The 17,496-nt window shown below is 43.1% G+C and overlaps 1 protein-coding gene across 6 annotated transcripts in view; it reads left to right on the forward strand.

The window, feature by feature from the left end:
• LOC109043168 (uncharacterized) overlaps positions 1–17,496 on the forward strand; it is an 83,337-nt gene that overhangs the window by 2,955 nt on the left and 62,886 nt on the right. Inside the window, exon 1 of one of the 6 annotated variants that reach the window (XM_072303755.1) lies at positions 15,772–16,265. The exons of the other annotated variants lie outside the window; for them this stretch is intronic. The gene's annotated coding sequence lies outside the window, so the exon portion shown is untranslated. Of the gene's footprint in view, positions 1–15,771; positions 16,266–17,496 lie in introns of those variants that run through there. 6 annotated transcript variants of the gene reach the window in all.

A 17,496-nucleotide genomic window follows, 5' to 3' on the forward strand; every position in this document is an offset into this window, starting at 1 on the left:
AGTCCGGCAGATCTTCAACTGTAAAGGAGTTTTACCGAAACGTTTCAGAGAAATCAGGGAAAATCAGTTTTTAAATTCTGTAGCAATCCTGTATACTTTGTTTAGTTGCAGTTCACTGCATCTCCGAGACAAACTAAGTTTTTTTGTCACATAGGGGACTGGGGACTGGACCCGAATTTCGTTGGCTACGGTCGGCCCCCGGTTGCTAAACCCAACCCCTGAATTCGATTTTAAGTCGAGAAAATTAGATTCTAAACCTAAGGTGCTCTCTCAAGGTTCATTCTAAACTGAGGTTGAGCTGGAGTACCTATACAGGGAGACTAGAGAGTACGGACATGTCAGTAATTTTGAGGTCAGATAATGGAGCTCTTACGGCCCAAAAGGGGAGCCAATATGCGAATTCAAATTATCCACAGTGATACATTGACAGGATTATTTGGATCACAATGTCAAACATTATCTGTCCCGAAAGTACTGTAATTAAAAATGAAATCCCTCTTAAAATGAGTTCTCGGATCTTATTAATGTAACTGACAGGCAACCAGAACTTTTTTCAGGATTGGTCCGTGGGCTCGCCGCCCAAACTCCCTTCCCCCCTCATCGGCTACTTACCTATTGCGTCTCCATAAAACCCATTTTTCTAGATCTTCTTGTTCCTGCGAAGCGCTTATCAAAATCTGAACAAAATATTTTAGAAGAGGGGCGAAGGAAGCGCGGAGATGAGTCTCAATCTTTCATTTAATCACATCGGAGTAAATATAAGAACATGGCACACCTTCGCACGGTGAATCGAGTCAATTACAGAGGTCGGACATGAGATTTGCGAATAAACCTACAAATTTTGATGTTTTCTTTTTCTTCTTTCTTTCTTCTTTCTTCCTTTCTTTTTCTATGTTGTTTTAGGCTCTACATCCGGGGGATACTGCGGCCTTGGAAGGGATCTGAAAATTGGAAAGAAATTTTGAATATTGATGTTTATTTCGTCACATTTTAAATTTCAAGAGGGGCTTTCAGAAGAAAATTTTACGATGAAACCAATGAAACCATTTTTAGAGCCTCAAATTGTTGTATAAACGGAGTTATAAGCGTTTAAAGTTTCCAAATTTTGTCCGACCTCTCCCATCGACTCGATCCACCGTGCCTTGCACGTAGTTACACGCTGTTTCGCAACACTTATTTACAGCTGAAGGTTCATGTGGAGTAGAAAACACGCTTTGACCTTTTTCACGTGAGTTTCGATTTCCACCTCTGGGACGACTGACAGTGACAGGCGGACAGTGGGCACTCGGCCGTCATGTCTTATGACGCCATGACGTCACGGTGGTCGTTGGTCGATTGCAAATGAGTGTTGTCGAACGGCGAGCGACGACCCCTGGACGCGACGCAAATTGCACGCCCCGCCCGTGAGATAACGCTGCCATTGCCCCGCTTAAACGAATGGATGCAATTTAATTAACGCTTATCAGGCCCCCGAGCCTCAGCTTATGCAACGTGCCGATCACTTGTGCATTACTTTCTCCCTTGGGATTGCCCGATCCCCGATGCCCGCACCTTGTCCGCGGCCACGGTCCATGTGTGCTGTCTGCGTGGGCCAAGCCACGCTTTTCAGCGCTCGAGCTCCTTTCTGCCGTCCTAAGGAAGAACGACGTATGAACCTTCAGGCGTTGCCAAACTTCCTTCGATAAAACGCGAATTTCCTCACTGGAAAAAAAACACATTGGATCTAGAGTCCAGACTCTTGAAAACATTGACAAGAAAAAATACTCTTGATTCAATCAGATTTTTGCTTCAATCAAAAGGAAATCCGCTCAAATTAAGAGGCTTGGTTCTTGATTTAAGCGAATATCAGATTGAATCAAGAGTATTTTTTCTTGTCGATATTTTTAAGAGTCTGGACTCTAGATCCAATGTGTTTTTTTCTCCAGTGTACCTTCGAATTTCCTGGTAAACTTATGAATATTTTCCTTCCATTTTTTCAGAAAATTTTGTTCGCAATTTCACCTGAAGTCCCTGAAAATGTCAAGGAAAAATATTCATATCTTCCCTCGAAAATAAACATTTTATTGAAGGAAAATTTGGCAACTTTCGAATGTTCATGCGGCGTTCTTCCTTAGCACGGCAGTTTTGCTGGAGTCCACGGAGTCGGGGAAATCTAGAGTCCCTTTATACTGAGAGAAAAGACGCAATACGAATCCATTTCCGATTGGTTTCCGTATTCTAGGCCTCCACAGTGTCACAAACGGGAACTTCCTAACTTCTCCTTGCTCGTTGAACTTCGGGTGGAACAGTACGCCCAATAAGTTTTTCAAATAGGCATGCGTGTTAGGGGCTGTTCAAAGTATGTGGAACGCTTCAGGGGGAAGGAGGTCGAAGCTAAGCGTCGCGTCGTGTCATTTTGCTTTTACTTGATAAAGGAGCGAGACTTACGTCACGAAAGCGTACGAGGTGGGGAAAAAAATTAATTTCTTAAGGCAGAAAATATCGCATGTTGGCCCGGTCTTATCAATCCAACTGCACTTCCGAGTTGTTTTTGTTTTTTTCGTTTGAGGAGAACAGCGTGCAGTAAATCAATACCAGGATCATGGTAGGTTTTTTAACAGGGATTCTTCCTGCTCTCGTATTTTATCGAATAGACCGGAAGCACTTAAAGGTATTGAGTGTCAAAAAGTGATGCAACACTAAGGTCAGGCCCTTTAAGTCACTAACTAGCTCTATGAAAATTAGTGGACAAAAACAACTGAGAGTCAAGAGGAAGAGTGAGGAATGAACCTACATTGTAAAAGAACCTATCTGCCTGGACTTTCAGATGCTATTGAATGTATTTTCCCGAACTCGATCAAATGCCCTGCGGCTTGACCGCGTAATAAAATGCAAGAAATGACTTCAAGTCCGCAATAAAACCAACGTAACGGTGCGATAAACCCGCTGATTTAATATTCAAGTTTTGGAAAGTAAGACGTCACGCCGGAGGACATTCAGCGTGTAGGACGAGTACTGGACATGTTCCTGACAAGGAGACTCAATAAATACATATATATCGGGCCATCATCTTGTTCTTGTTCTTTTACTTCCTACTTATCGTATAATTGGTGCGTTTGGGCATCCTCTTTTTCGATACGGAACATGTATAGCCCTTGCGGCATCGATTCGCACGACTTGTCTCAGGTTTTTGCCCTCAACCGCTTGTTTGGGATGCCTGATCGATGATGCAGTCACTTTTACTTTTAAACAGGCCCCAAGAGACCAGACACTCTTAGGAGAGAGCAAAAAACGATGACTGAAATTATGACGCAAGGGACGCGGTTTTCATTTTGGTGTTCCGCATTGGGAATATGCTAATACCTTTACTAACAAGGGTACATACTAATAAGGGTTTGATTCAGATGAAGCTATTATTTTTTGGTTCCCGCATTTTGGAGAGCAGCTTTCCAAGAAAGCCGTACGAAATTATTGTTTGTTTCATTTTTCACTTTTCTCTAATAATCGTTTTCCACTTTGTCTGCTGAAGTATTGTGGGTTTTCAGCGCCGCCTCGCGCTCTGCGACGGCCAATCGCCATTGCCCCCTATCCTCTCGGAGATCATCAGGCAATTAGCACCTTCTGATCTCCTCCTCCACCCCTTGTCGCCAACCTTTCACAGGATATCCACGCCGTCGCCTTCCGGGAGGAACCCAATCGAAAACCTTCCTTAGGCAACCGATCGTCTGCCACCCATCGCACATGTCCATACCAGACCAACTGCTTGGACCTGATATCGTGCACGATGTCCTTCTCCACACCTATCATCTCGCGCACCGTTTCATTGCGGATACGCTCTCTTCTCGAGGGGAGTGAAGTCTGGCAACTGAAGAAAAGAACTGAAGGCATGCTTAGGGCAATTAAGATGGACTTTTGGCGGATGTTACTTTCACACAGACTGGAAAGTTTTCATTCCAAAATAGCCCATTTCAACAAGAAACTTGTCTAAATTTTATGCAGATTTCATTGCAACAATAATCAATGTGAGTGATCACCGTGGTTTTTCTTAGATATATCATACCATCAGGCCTTGAAATTTTTTGCGTGTATGTATAAGCCGCTTTTATGGCGCGCCAGGGCGCTCTGCAACGCCTACCCGCCACAGGAATCTGTCATGGTAGAGATCCTCCGGAAGCTAGCATCTCTCCATCTCTTCAACCCACCGTTTGGCTGGACGCCCTCTCCGTCGCCTACCTGGAACCTGAAAAAATAACATGAAACTGGAAAACGCGCTGTTTTCTCAACGAGGCTCATTACGTACTTTTAAACCTTTTCCAATGTGCAGACATTTTAAAACTTAGATCGAGATTAATGTTTGCTCTGCAGAACTTTCCGAACCCGCGCTAATAACCCCGTTCGGGTTAACGGCCGTTCCAATTCTTGAGAGAAGCATTCCCATGGCCGTGCTCTGCGTTACGTCACTGCGTGCTCTGCTCGTCAAGGATCTGACGTTGACGTGGACACTTCCCGCGGATCACGAGACGAACCGAACCACGTTCATCGATGGCTAATCGGGATTGGGCTAATCGCCCTCGGATCCTGTCCGAACGGCGCGAATGCGATCCCAATTTAATTACCGGGCGCCTCGCCGCTGGGACCGGTTCGCCGTGTCGCCACCTCGTAAATCATCCCATCACCGATACCGCTAACGCCCGGGCCTGGGTGTCGGCACGTCTGTCCACGTATCCAATGCCGGATTAGCCGGCCGACGCAGCGCGCAGTGGCGTGGCGTCCTCTGCGATTTTTCGTTTGATTCGCCATTTGAACCTATGAAAAGGATCGATTAACAGAGTCTTCGCAGCGAGCACCTTAGTAATCGATTTCTTACTACAGCTTCAAATGGGGAAATATCGATAATCGATCGTTCACGTCTCGCCCCATTGGGCCTAAGTCGTAGTTTCACGTCCGATCGCGTAGCTTCGTTTCGTAATCGAGCTGTGAAATTTGGCCGCTGTCCAATTAGGATACGTAGCCAACATTGTGTTTTAATTTGGGGAGTATAATACGAAGTAACCTAAACGTGCGGTCAACATTTTTGGTTTGTTTTCCTTTGGGTTACGTTGACCGAATCTTTGAGCTGGATATGTCGTAGGCAGTCAACAGTCGCAAGCAATTTGCAAGCTGCATACGTGTTAACTAGTGCAATAATTTGCACCGAAAAGTGAAGACTTCAATGGTGGAGAACTTTCAATAACTCCACCTCGGTTCAGAGCGCCTTCAAATCCCGATGATACTCTCCGCTTCGCCAGGAAGTTAGTTTAGTTGCTTAACCCAACGGAACCCGACAAACGTCAATGGTTTCACTACACAGAGTGTAAGTGACACGGAATGGAACAAGAGCACATTAGATCACCAGGACATTTCCTTCATCTGCGGAGTACCTCAGAGTAGTCCACGGCTTACGGTTTAGGTCGATTCAACCAAAGGCTCGATCAACTAAGTCATAGGAAATCTTCCCATCTTCCTCATTTGTAAAACGAAATGAAATTGAATTCATTTCAAAGAGCCTTCGCATTCAAATTTGTTAAATGGTCAAAGATTCTACTTTGCATGATTCCCGTGAGCTTCTACGAAAAATCGGAAAATAAATCTCAGTTTGACAACTGCCAACCGGTCGATGTTTGATGAGTCCGTTGCATCTGTCACGAGTTGAATTTGATGTTGAAGCTGTGAAATAGTGGATCAGTTGCGCGTGTCGTGGCTCACGGAATCTGCTGACCGAAGGTGATGCTCGTTGATAAGGCTTCCTGAAAACCAACGAGCCAACGGGATACCTCATACCTCTCCGCTGCGCGCCTCTGATGAAGAAATCATCATCTGGCTCGGTATTTCAGACCCGTGCGTTCTAAAAGGTTAACTTTTCGGATTTGTGATTTGCTTCCATCACTACATCTCGTCAAAATTGAATTTTTTTGAAGACGAAGAAATTCAAATACGTACAATCGAAAGTTATTTTTTGCCATGATCTATCAAATTTAATCCTTTCAAAATAAGGCTGATCAGTCGGAAAATGCGGAATGGCTAAAGAATGTAAAAGGAAAGTATTGACGGATCGAAAAAGGGGCGGTATGCATTTTCCGCACAAAATCTAGGATTTCGGCATTTCCACACGAAGATCGTGACAGACGTTTCCGCACAAAATATTTCTCCACCACATCCATCTGGTAACTTTTTTCTTGCCATCAAAAGATGAAAAAACGCACGTTGGTATCTTTTACAAAAAAGGTTGTGATTCCTGATGAACAGTAGGTTAGTAAAATATTTCCCTCCAATTCTTCTACATTTTTCGCCTGTAGAATAAGAGAAACACGATTAAAATATTTGCGCGGTGTCAGGGCCGGATTTCCCTACTTGCCACCCATGGGCCGCCTGCATTTTGCCGCCCCCTTTTCATTCGTTTTGAAACATCAATAAAAACCATCAAGTGAACGTGCCAGCGGGAGAGGGGTGCATAAGACACGTTTACTCGTGTTGAACACATTTTTTGAGAAAGCTGTGTCAACACTACTAGCAAAAGGTCACGGAACTTTGCGCGAAAGACAAGTTTCGTAAACCTATCTCTAATGAACGAAAAAATTATGAAAGAGCAAACACAAAATTTGGTTTAATGATTTAAATTCCGCCGCCGCGCCGCGCCGACCGCACCGTGTTTGGCGCAATGAGTGAAGTATTCGTGCAGTCTTGTAGGCGCTAAAATGTGTTACATGCCGATTGTCGCGCCGAGGGCTTCTCCTTTTCATCTCAAGTTCTCGTCATCATTTCTCCCTAAGTCGCGCCATTCCAGGCCAAATTGGGTGTTTGGTTTCTCTCTTAACTCGACTAACTAAAGGTGCCGTCTCTTGTATCACTGAAAGACGAAAAAATTAGAAATTACTATGCTCTCGGGAAACGAGAGATTTTGTAGCCTTTTCTCGTTTGTAATTTTTTTTCTAAATCCGATTTTTTTTGTATCCCTACACTTATATAAATTGCAAATTTTTGCCGCCCCTTAGATTTGCCACCATGGGCCGCGGCCCATGTGGCCACCCCCTTAATCCGGCCCTGCGCGGTGTTGCCAAATCGTGCCAAAAACAAAGTTATGCTGACTGATTTTGTGCGGAAATGTCAATTCAGGTTTTTGTGCTGTAATTTCAAAATCGGAAGTTTTGTGCGGAAATGTCAACCTCCCGAAAAAGGAAGTTTCCCCTGGAGTAGGCCCGTACCGTAGGTTATATGGACGTATTTCTATCAAACGGACCTAAGCGCCATAGGGTGAGGCAGGTAGAGGGGGGCTTGGATTGGCGGCGAAATCGGGCGTCCGGCTTATTCCGTACTATACTCGCAAATGCTTTTCCATGGCGCTTAGGTCCGTTTGATAGAACGCGCTATCCGGGATTCTATTGTCCTCGAAAGGAACTCAAATTGGCGCTCCGTTCCGTTTGATAGAATGGAGATGTCGCATGTGTGAGGGATTTGCGATTTGACCATTGATTCTAATGTAAAAGTTCGCGAGAAACACGATGGTGCCACTGGTTTTCCCTGAAATCAACTCCCAAGCTCAAAAAAGCTCTCAAGTTGAAGCCAAAATGGAGGGGATATCCCACGCTATCCTGAAAGTTCACCTTTACATTTAGACCAACTCTCCATGCAAAGATAGAGAGTAAATACATTGATAGGGCTGCCACTTTATTTGGGGACTCCGAAACTGAAAACACCTCATCACTGCTGATGTATTTGCTCCCTATCTTTGCATGGAGAGATTGTCTTGATGTAGAGGTGGACTCTCAGGGTAGGGTGGGATATCCCCTCCATTTTGGCCTCACTTTGAGAGTTTTTTTTGAGCTTGGGAGATGATTTCAGAGAAAACCAGTGGCACCATCGTGTTTCTCGCGAACTTTTACATTAGAATCAATGGTCAAATCGCAAATCCCTCACACATGCAACAACTCCAATACGTCCATATTAAGCAAGGACTTTGATGTTCCGGTGAAGAGTGGCAGCGGCCGAAAACTTGCGTGCGGATGTTGAGCAGAGAGGAGCGAATGAGGATTGACACACTTTTGACGAAGACGGGTACAGGTCGAGTGGCGGCGGCGTACGGAGCACGGGAGCGAGACGGATAATCGGCAGGAAACAAATGGAATCGGAGAACCAAAGGTCGGGTCAAACAGCTCTTAGAAAGTGATCTCGACAACTCGCGAGTCGCGACCGATCTAGCTGCTGCCCCGGCCGTGTCGCCAGCGAGATAGCAATAGCAATAAAAAGTAATTGAGCCGCCACAGTTTACTCGCACTCGCTATTCCTCGCCGTATTCCGGCCGCATTACATGGAAACCGTTCCTAATGCCTCAAATTTGCGGCCAAGTTTTGCTTTTATTTTCCGCTCGCAACGTTCCAGTCGGCAATAAACGCAACCGGCTCCAACTCGCGCAGGAATAGTCTCCTCGAAATTTTCCAAGACTCGAGTCACACTCTGCCGTGCTAACAAGAACGCCGTATGAACCTTCCGACGTTGCCACATTTCCTTCAATATAAACCTAATTTCCTGGGAAAATCGTGAACTTTTTTCCGGCAATTTCGCTCGCAATTTTGTCTAAAATGTCTGAAAGTTTCAAGGATAATCCGCGCATAATCGTTCCCAAAAATATATGTCTTATCTAGGGCAATCTGGCAACTCTCGAATGTTCATACGGCGTTCTTCTTTAGCACGGCAGTACTCTTGTGTATTCATTTCTCAACAAGAAGAAACAACTCCTTGCGTGGGACGCGAGGTTGAGATCATATGGATCTCTGAAGTCTGAACACTTTAGATCTAGCTGTCGAGGTTCGGATCACACATCTGAAACTTCAGTACTTACATCTGAAGTACTTCAGATGTGAGAACCGAAGTTTTTCGGATGGGAGAACGAAGTTCTTCAGATGTGAAAACCGAAGTACTTCAGATGTTAGAGCTGAAGTTTCAGATGTGTGATCCAAACCTCAGCAGCTGGACCTTAAGTGTTCGAATGCTCAATCCGAAAACTTTAGAGAACCATATGACCTAAACTTTGGGTCCCACGCCTGAAGTTTTTTTCTCTGTGTAGTTTTGGTCAGCGACGGTCAGCACCCACGTCCCACGGTTAGCGACTTGCGCAGCGGACTTGCGCAGCGGATTTGCGTGCATTTTAAGTGGCGTAACTTTAGTAGAGCTCATGACGTCAGAGGAGACGGCGTCGCGTGCCGAATTTGGTCCAAAACCGGGGCGTCCGTTTCCCCTATCACATGATCTACGCGGCCTGCGCAGGCGCGCAGCTGAGCAAGCAAGTTGCGCATGCGCGCTACGATAGAGCTTTCACTCGAACTCCGGCGTCTCGGGTTTCGCTCTCTTAAATTAGTTTACGAAAATATATAACTAAGTAGCCGAATCGGAATCGCGATGCCGCAATTACCTCGCCCAACGAAAGTAAGCCAGTAGGGTGAGCGGCAGCCGACGGGTCCAGGGGAGAGGGGGTTGGGGCAGGAAAAGTTGCATGCTTTTTAATTGATGCCGGAATCGCTAATTTACCTAATTAATGATTTTGCCTTGTTTTCGCGAAAATGCGCGCCGCGAATCGAGAGACCTGACAGCATTCTTGCCGCGCAGAACTTCCTTTTGGTACCGGGTGAAAACCGATCCTGGCGCATACAGGAAGTCGAAACTGGTTTAAATGTTTGGAATTATTGCCAGTGGAGAAAAAGGCGCAAGTAAGAGAGGAAAAACTGGAAATCGAAGGTCCTCGTTGATAACCTCGCATGTCAAAACTAAGAAAAAATACATTTTCTAGAAATAAATGGAAGCAAAAAATATTTGTCTCTCTTAACGAAGGAAATTTTTATGGCTAAATTATAAGACGACGAGACGTTAAGCATGATGTGTTTTTTTGGCCAAGAAAAAATACGCATTCTATATTTAATACGTTTTAAATACTTGATACTTGATAATACTTTTTATCAATGAACTTTTTCCAGACGTCGGTCATTCTAAAAGAACTTTGTAAGCAAAAACTCACCCTAAAACTTTTACATTACCTCTGAAAGTTTTTTTTTTGTTGTTTTATACTGTGCAATACTGTGACATCGTCCCGTGCGACCTTGGAAATGCTAACTCGTATCGTGGTCTCATCTCCCCGATGACAACTGGAATGAAGCAAACGGAAAGGAACCAAGTCAAATTTCAGAAATAAACAATGAGTTGAATGTAGCTCTGAGCTTAACCAGGTGCTCATTTCCCTTTGAAAAAATTTTGCTTTCGAGGAAAAATAACTTACCTGTGAAAATAGGCGTTGAACTCTATCTCTAAAATCGAGTCTTATGGAAGTCTCTCTCAGTCGTGAGTCTTATACTCCAAACCTTTTTCTCGACGGTTAAATCATGATTTGACACGGATATTGCTCCCCGATAAACTCGACAGTCAAGCTCAACAGTAAATACATCAGTAACAAAAATGTCAGAAAAAGGTAAACTTTCAAGAAGTCATGTGCGATGTGCGGAGCGGAGCGTATTTTCTCAAGAAATATGGCATCTTTTCAAGACCAACCCGAGGGAAAGTGTTGCAACCGCGTCTCAATTGTGTTTGTTTTTCACTACCTTGTCAGCCATCACTATCTTCGTGTTGCCATGTTAATAATGGGATCGGCGATTTATTTCCCATTCTATCCACAACAGCAATTTCAGTTGAAGCTATCAACGCGATCCCTGGAAATAACTCTGAATAGAATTAACTACAAAATCTGTATTACCCTTTGGAGTTGCCGCACAGTGGAACAAACTAATGGAAGAGGTCGGACATACAATTTTTGGACTAAAATTTCTAAATTTCATGCTTATTTCGTCAAAAACTTAATTTAAAGGGGTGTTTCTGAGAGAAAATTTCGCGAAAACCCCAATGAAACCACTCTGAAACTTTTTTGCTGCATGTTTTCGAAAATATAAGCTTTCAAAGTTTCCAGTTTTTGACCGACTTCTATCAACTAAGTCCAGTGTGTGCCGCCAACATAGAATGCTTGCAATGCTGCCGTGATAAGGAAGAACGGCGTATGAACGTTCGAGAGTTGCCAAATTCCCTTCGATAAAGTGTTTATTTTTGAGGAAAGTTATGAATATTTTTCCTTGAAATTTAAAGGAACTTAAGGTAAAATTGCGAACAAAATTATCTGAAAAATTGGAAGAAAAACATTCATGAGTTTACCAGGAAATTCGTGTTTTATAAATGAAAATTTGGCAACGTCTGAAGGTTCATACGGCGTTCTTCCTTAGCACAACAAAACAACAGACACACCTCATCGATCATGATTGTGTTGCTCGAACGGGTTGACGGCAGGCTCTCCGTCTCGCTGGGAACCAATGGCGTGGCGTGCTTTGCGATATATCGATTGATCTGCCATTTAAACTCATGGAAAAGGATCGATAACAGGGTGCTCGCAACGAATACCTTAATAATCGATCCTTTACCATAGCTTCGAATGGGGGAAATATCGATAATCGATCACTCACACTTCGCCACCGATCGGCCGGGAAAATCTCCTAAAAGTCCAAAGGTGACGCAGCGCGGTGCAGCCGGGATGTTGCAACCGCTTGCACCGGGACCGGGCCGGCATAACACGCCGCCGGAGCCAACACAAATGCATCGCTCGCGAAAATCTGGAAGCAGGAATCTCGCTCCCGCGCATTCAGTGCCCCCCCCCCTCCTCCCCCGCTGTAGAAAGAGTCCGCTTATTGTCAATACTCGACCCCGGTCCTCGACACAACCGGTTGCACACCCGGTTAACTCAAGGTAAAATTTTGAAAAAAACACTCGAAAAAAAATCGTGGCAGGATTGCGGCATTAACAGCTCCTTTGAGACATCGCTATCTGGTTGCGCTTGTCTTGAAAAAGTATCGTTTCACGAAGAACGCCTGTCCTGTCCCGATGGATTGGCGGAACATGAGTCTTGTCTAAACGTCAAATTTGTGCGTCCAATACGGCCTTTAGAGCACCACCGTACCACCGTGTTAAAGCAGTAACGCCTAAGTGTTTGAAATTGAGTTACCTTCCAAATTCGACTAATAACACGGAGAAAAAAAACTTCGTGCGTGGGACCCGAAGTTGAGGTCATATGGATCTCTGAAGTTTTCGGATCACGTATCTAAAGACTTGAGGTCCAGCTGCCGAAGTTCGAGTCAGACATCAGAAGTACTCCGGTACATGGCGAAGTGTCTCGATGTCTGACCCGAACTTCGGCAGCTCGACCTCAAATTTTCGGATGGGTGATCAGAAAACTTCAGAGATCCTTATTACCTCAACTTCGGGTCCCATGCACGAAGTTTTTTTCTCCATGAATATGGCCTTTAGAGCACCACCGTATCACTGTGAAGAAAGCAGTAACACCTAAGTGTTGGAAATTGAGTTACCCTCTAAATTCGACTAATGTAATTTAAATTCAAAATCAACTCGTTGCCGTATATTTTTTTCCTCCGCTTTCCCTCAATCTTTCTCTCCCTGTCGGTCTATTTTTGTTTCGATCATTCGAAATTATTGTACAAAAATATTTTTATCCAGTATCCGGGGATTAATACTTTCTTTCAGGGAATTTCAACAGAATGAACGTCTCAAATCCTCGAGCGTAGAATCGCCTTCGTCTCGAGGGAAAGCTGTAGACATCACTCTTCCGTCCTCTATGTTGCTCCGCCCGTGTTCAGTTTTCTGAATAATGAAGATGCTCTTTAAGTGCCGAGGTGTAGCGGCGCGGCGCAGGAAACAATATTATGTCCGACTTCAATAATAGTAATCGGATCTGGACCCAACTACATATTCGAGCCGGACTCGAACGTTAAAGAAACATTGAGAACATTCATTTTTTCCTACCGACCGGAAGACTTGGTCATCCTGGGAGCATCTCAATTCTTCGAGAATGTAAATCATGATTTTTCATGAGGGAAAGTATAGTTATTTAGTGACCGCGACCGAACATACGACTTATGAATTTTCGACGCGCAACACCATTCCTTTCAACTCAGCATAGGTGGGAGCATCTTTATGTGATTGGGTATTTTAGGCGCGACTTGTCGAATATCTTGCACTTACCTCAGATATCGATAGAAGCCGCTTAGGAAACAAGCCGTTCTACGTCGTGATCAATTTTGAGGTTATTTTTGGAGTGAAGTCCTCGTGCGTCGTCTTCAACTTTCTAGAGGGAGTTTTTTAGGGTTAGGCCGGGGTGGCTACTGCCACCTAGAATTTTCCAGCAGAATTAATGAAGTAAAATTCTAAGATGAACCTTTGTTTGAATACTGAAGCATATCCATTCTTATAAAAGCTTAATCGTTGGCCGCTCTCTCTTGTTTTTGAAAACCTTCAATTAAAGCCAAAATCATTCCAACGTGAAACACTGCACATTAGTCAGGAAAATTGAACGACCTCTAAATTCCCCTAGAATATATTTAGCCGTATACCCTAAGATTTTTTTTAATTAAATCGAGAAAATACAACTGAATGATTCTTGTGAAATATTGTCTTGTGTTTTTAGCTGAAAATCGTATTAAAAGCAAAGCCAGCAGTGTTTTATCAGAAGTTCAACATCTGTAGTTTTGTTTTCTTTCGCTATTCAGGTTCCTCAAAGCATATGGCTCTCCATATTTTCTTCATAAGCCTCTTTTGCACTGAAAAAAGAAAATATTTAAATCGGGATCAAGGCCGCAAATAATAAAAGGAACACATAAAATAAAATGGAAAGCCCGGGACGTTTCGCAGGGATCACACCCGCATTTTCAACCGGCAAAAACAAAGAAAATTAGAAAGAAGGACACTGAGCCTCACCGCTGTTATTGTGAGACTCAAAACGTCCCTGGCTTTTTATTTTATTTTATGTGTTCTTTTTATTATATGCGGCCTTCGTCCCGATTTAAGTTGTTTCTTTGTCAGTATTTCGGGGCCATTAAGTTGTTTTTGCACCAAACTTGAGCACTGCAAAAAATTCCGAACAAGGACTCCCTATCAGACTGATAAAGAATGCTCATGACTTTTCATGGATTCGGTCACTGTGATAACGGTGTTTTAGCAAAAGTTGAGTTACTCGTTGTTGTGTAGTTGAGTAACGATCGATCCATTTTCTGGGTCATGGTGGTGTTGAGACCTGTGTCGTGAGAATAAACTGTAATCATTTTCGAAATTATCGGACTTTCCTAGCACCCCGGACTTTCCGTCCGGCATTCTCTAAGCTTTTATCCTCCGTTAATCATGCCCACTGTCACATCATAATTTTGACTTGAACTCCTCCGCCTAGTAGAAAATACCGTCGGCTGAGTTTCGGTGGCTCACATTCTTGTGGCCTCGGCAACTAATCCTCCCAGCATAGGATTTCTTTAAGTATACTTCGCCTTCGAGTGTGTTAGTATCCTATCATCGAGTGAAAACTCGTTTAGCATTGGTATGCGCATGCGATGTATAAAAAAAACATTTTGAATGATGACCATTTCTCATTTTTGACCGCCCCAAGAGAGCCCTCATTCAGTGTTCTCTCGTTTAGTGTAAGCTCTTAATTGACATTCCGAAAAACTGTAATTCTGGGGTTTGCACTGTATAGATTTATTATTTTCACCTACTGAAACCTCAAGTTCACAATCTTGTGGAACTTATTTTACTCTCAAGCACGCTAGGTGTAGGTTTGTAAGGAAATTTATAATGAGAAAGTTTGAAAGGAATTTGTGTGAATGGCGTGCGAATGGTGGACCTCAATAATTTTTGGACAAAATGACCACTCATATTTTTGGAGGCTCATGCTCTATGAAAATGGCCGCTTTTAAGATGTGGTGGTGCATCCTTCAACGTTATACTTTTGAATACTTGAATAAATCGAATGCATACTGTAAATAAACAAGCAGGAAGCTCCAACGCATTCGCGTCGGAAAGCGGCTCTGGCGACGGTAGGTAGTTGTTACGCGTTTACGGTTTCCTTGGTAACCTTTGTTTGCTATCAGCTGATGTCGAGTAGTATGACTAGAAAGCTCCAACCACGGCATTCTTTGGAAAAAGCGCGAAAACTTATAGATTTGAATTTTCAAATTTTAAACGTAAAGTACATTTTTTCCAGTGCGAGATTAAAGCACAGACCCGTTTTGAATTATTGACAGTATCACCATGATTCCAAAAATACACTACACAACATAGCATTCGCTCAAAGGAAAAAGATATCAATTAAAATAAAATCAGTCCCCCCTAAACAGCAGAAAATGGCGCCGATTCCCATCAACCAACACGCGGTCTCTCCAATGTAACATGGTCCGTTGATACTCCCCAGCTGGGACCGTCCGGAATAGCAGCTCTAGTGCAAGCACCAGAGCCGCTAAAAAATAGAATAATTTGTAAATTGCTGCTCCAAAAAATCGACATTTTGATACGAATGTTTCTCAAATTCTATCCTCTTATCAATGGCTACGGTGAAATGCAGCCTATTTGCAAAGTGACAATTTTACAGGACGAAAACTTTGCCTTTTTTGTAATTTTGAGGTTAAATGTGCAATTTTTTCATTTATTACAGCGTCATTACAGCGCTCCTCCTCAGAATTGGGAAAAAACTATAATCATCAGCTTATGCGTATTTTATAATATAGAATGCGGCAAAGTCGCTAACTCGTTTTCACCAAAATCGTCAGTTTAGGCGCTATTGTCCCTTAGCCCTCGATTTGTACTATATTCATCAAATACGAAGGGACCAAACTATATACCTATCCTGACTTCTTTTTTTTTGTTCCAGGTGAGTCCACATTTTCCTCCTCTCGTCGCCCAGGTTACTCTACATGGGTGAGTCATACTTTTCAAAATTTCATGTAGATAATGACGGACACCGACTCTTATTCACAAGTGAACATTACAAGCACCTCGCGCCGCCAACTGATACAAAATTCTGTCGTGCATCGGGCAAAATAGCGTATCTTACCAAGGTCTCCATTAGAGTTACGTGAGTCAGGTTATTGCGGATCTGAGTGGAGGAGCCAGATGAAACTGCGCACGTATCGACGGGCCATAAAGATACTCTTATAATAAACGAGATGGCTGCCTCTCTCCCAGATAACATCAAGAGAGAGCCAAGTCTCGATTGTGAAGTTGCGGCTGTTTTAGTCTTTGAATCCGGCCGTGTTAACGTCTCGTAGTGCCGTTACACAGTGAAAAGAAAAAACTTTGGCAGTATTATCTGATCAGTTTGGTTCAATGTTCCTCGAGCAATAGACCTAAAGCATCGGTTACTTGAATGAACTGATTTCATCAAATCAAAGGTAAGTCACCACACGATCGTGCGAAAGCTAATGTCACACGATCAAACCGTGCTATTAATTTATCAAAGTCATCTGTTTTGATTGGCGCTAATCATCGAATAAGCCAATCACAGGCTTTCATGGGATGTGACCTCGTCCGTTTGACGGCTAGATTTGATCGTGTGATGTTAGCTGAATGGTGTGCCGATCGTCATGTGACGTGGCTCCAAGACGTCTTTTGATCGTTGAGTGAAGTGAGCCTTTTTCGTTTCGCAACCCAAGTAATCAAATCGGGTGTAATTGGCCCATTGAGTCACTTATGGGAGTTTAACTCATTAGCTAGGACATTAAGTAGTTGTTCCCTTGCTGAGCTTTGGATGATTATTAACAGTTTACAGTTCATACTTACGAGTTTATCCACGATTCTCACCTCGTGCTGAAAACTGAGGTTCAGTAATTTAGTAACCACACCTTGAAAATTAAGTTAATGTGCGGATAGGAGCCGAAACGTATTTTTGGTTCCAGTTGTTCTTGAAGTTATTTTGGAAGTGAAGGGGATTGGAAAGTTTTTGGCTAGTTTTCATTTCTCCTTTTATTGTAACCAACCAAACGTGAGCCATTTTTGCGGTACATAGCGTAAAAAAAAATGAAAAATATAAAAATAGGTATAAAAATGAATTTTACAACGTAGTCCCAGGTTTTGACATAAAATGTATTCATTTTGAACCGCAATGAAAACATTTTTGGTTTTGTTTTTTTTTTTCTCTCCTAATTTTTTTCCCTTACACGACTCTTGACGTCTTTGAATGCCATTTTCCTCATAGTCTAAAGTGGAAGTCATAAAATTTCACTAAATTCGTTGCGCTAAAAGCGTCGCGGGGAAGAGAGTTTAGCTTAACTTACGTAACTTTGAAAAACTTGTTTGAAGATAAAACAGTTTAGTCAAGAGTCCCGGCGCTAAAATTCTTCCTGTGACAGCTGAAATATTTTGGAGACAACTAAAATTCAAAGGGGCTTTTAGACAAGATTTCAGCGTTTATAAATCAATGCGACGCTCTTGCTGGTCCATTCTGATATTTTTCCTCGCAGAAATTTATTTTAGAATGATGATTAATAGCTACTCGAAGTTTTAACCCTTTCTAAAGCATATTGGCGGTTCCAGCAATTTGGCAACACCGGCCTTCCTCCATTTAAACCTATGGAAATGTATCGATTCTCGGAGGGGCCAGGTGCTCCGGCAAGAATCGATTAT

Source organism: Bemisia tabaci, chromosome 1, assembly GCF_918797505.1.
Source record: "Bemisia tabaci chromosome 1, PGI_BMITA_v3".
Lineage (NCBI taxonomy): Eukaryota > Metazoa > Arthropoda > Insecta > Hemiptera > Aleyrodidae > Bemisia > Bemisia tabaci.